General features: G+C 36.6%; 1 pseudogene; it reads left to right on the top strand.

Moving 5' to 3' along the window:
• Positions 1-1,116: 1,116 nt before the first annotated feature.
• LOC112862756 (small ribosomal subunit protein uS8 pseudogene) lies at positions 1,117-2,079 on the top strand (annotated as a pseudogene).
• The last annotated feature ends 426 nt before the right edge of the window (positions 2,080-2,505 follow it).

Raw genomic sequence — 2,505 nt, 5'->3', positions numbered from 1 at the left:
TTGCCCCATTATCAGAGCAGTTAGCCATTGGTTTCTCGCCTTTACATTTTTTAGGTCAAAGTAGAACACCAGCCACTGTAAATCCCAACTCTAAGGCATATATGACCATGTTCTCTGAGGTGTCTGAATGAAATCCTTGTAATTAAGTTTGATGTTAGAGGCAGACACCCTCCCCAATTCTTTCCCCTGAAAAGGAGAAGGAATTCACAACGTGCCAGCAGTTTTTTTTTTTTTTTTTTTTTCTACTTTTGATCCTCCTCTACTCCTAAGGTGAAGAACTTACTGGGTGTTTAGCTGGTTTTTATAAACCTCCTTTGAAAATTCTTATGTTTGCTTAGCACTTCTTGTTGATGTCTGATATTTGCCATTTTAAGGGGTTGGTTAAAACTTCCACTTTCAAGATCTTTTTCCTTGTGATCAGTGTTTATTGCTGGCTTGTTTCTTAGACAGCTACTTCTGTGAGAGCAGATACTTTTTTTTCTAGCAAATGTATTCCCACTACCAACCTAAAGGCTTCACTTATGGTAAGACACTAAATAAACTCTTTATTGTATAAATGAATGAATGCAATTATAGAAGAAACATGTTTCCCTGGTACTAAATTTTAAAATAAAAATGTTACACAATGTTTTGAATAGGGACATACTTAGAGATGGACAGTGTTTTCAACATCAGCGTTATAGCAATTCTAAGTTAACATTCTGAGCTTACATTATACTATATTCTTTGATCAAGTTGTCTCAAGGAATGTATGGATGGCATATCCATTAGATTTTTTTTTTTTGAGAGAGAGAAGGAGAGAGAGAGGGAGAGAAAGAGAACAGGAGAGGGGCAGAGGGAGAGGAAGAGAGAAAATCTTAAGCAGGTTCTATGCCTAACATGGAGCCTGTTGTGGGGCTCGATTTCAGGACTGTGAAATCACGACCTGAGCTGAAATCAAGTCAGATGCTTAACTAAATGTGCCATCCAGGAGCCCCCATTAGATTACCTTTTCTAAATACCTTGTTTTTTGGCAATTTTGAAAACTTAGAAAATGGATTTTGATAACTAATTTCTTTGATGAGTAAAAACTGTTGATATCTCTAGCTCTTTACACCATCTTTCTGTGTCACCATAATGGTGTGCATGAATGGCCTGGCAGATGCTCTCAAGAGCATGAACAATGCCAAAAAGAGAGTCAAATGCCAGGTTCTTATTAATTAGGCCATGCTCCAAAGTCATGGTCCAGTTTCTAACCGTGTTGATGAAGCATGGTTATATTGGCGAATTTGAAATCGTTGAAGATCACAGAGTTGGGAAAATTGTTGTGAACCTCATGGGCAAGTTAAACAAGCGTGGAATGATCAGCCCAGATTTTTTTTTAAACTTGAATTTCATTTATTTAATGAAATCAATTCTAAACAGGATATTAAAATTAAAAAATAGAGCCATGAAATGACAAGCTTATGTTATGGGTAGAAATATGATAAATTATATATGAATTAAAAAGATATTAAACATAACAAAAGCTTTTCAAAAATGTTTTCTTAGAATTCAGAATTTATGAAGGTAGATGAAGAAGAGGTGAAGTTTCCAGGAATGAACTTTGATGAAGTAATTGATATCACACAGGTAACAAAGCTTAGAAACCATGAGAAATTATTTTTCTACCAGCATTTTTTTATGTGATTGATTCTTTAAAGACTTTATTATTTTTTAGAGCAGGTTTAGGTCCACAGTAAAAATAATAGGGAAGTACAGAGATTTCCCATATACCTTCTACCCCCACACATTCATAGACTTCCCTGCTATTAACATCCCCCTCTAGAGTGGCACATTTGTTAAAATTGATGAACCTACATTGACACATATTAATCACTCAAAGTCCATAGTTTACCCTAGAGTTTACTCTTGATGATGTATATTCCATGGTGATCAGCCCGATTTGATGTATAACTGAAAGATCTAGAAAAATTGCAGAGTAATCTGCCCTCATTCTGCCAGTTTGGTTTCATTGTACTAACAGTCTCAGCTGGACCATGGAGAAGCAAGACAAAACACACAGGAAAGAAAATTCTGGGATTCTTTCTAGGGATATGATACATATGTGCAAATAAATTGCCTCAACTGGAAAAAAAAAGTTCATATTTAAAGTTGATTGATGGCAGATCCATATTCTTTAGAAATTGGACTATCAAGGGGCGCCTGGGTGGCGCAGTCAGTTAAGCGTCCGACTTCAGCCAGGTCACGATCTCGCGGTCCGTGAGTTCGAGCCCCGCGTCGGGCTCTGGGCTGATGGCTCAGAGCCTGGAGCCTGTTTCCAATTCTGTGTCTCCCTCTCTCTCTGCCCCTCCCCCGTTCATGCTCTGTCTCTCTCTGTCCCAAAAATAAATAAAAAACGTTGAAAAAAAATTAAAAAAAAAAAATTGGACTATCAAGTGATATTATTTAACTTTCCATTGTAAGTGTTGAGATATTGATGCTAATAACTCTCCTAAACTAAAGGGAATATTACTCATGTAAGAA

Source organism: Puma concolor, chromosome B2, assembly GCF_028749965.1.
Source record: "Puma concolor isolate L17-30 chromosome B2, mPumCon1.1.hap2, whole genome shotgun sequence".
NCBI classification, from domain to species: domain Eukaryota; kingdom Metazoa; phylum Chordata; class Mammalia; order Carnivora; family Felidae; genus Puma; species Puma concolor.
The sequence above is the reverse complement of the archived record's forward strand: the minus strand, read 5'-3'. Positions and strand labels throughout refer to the sequence as shown.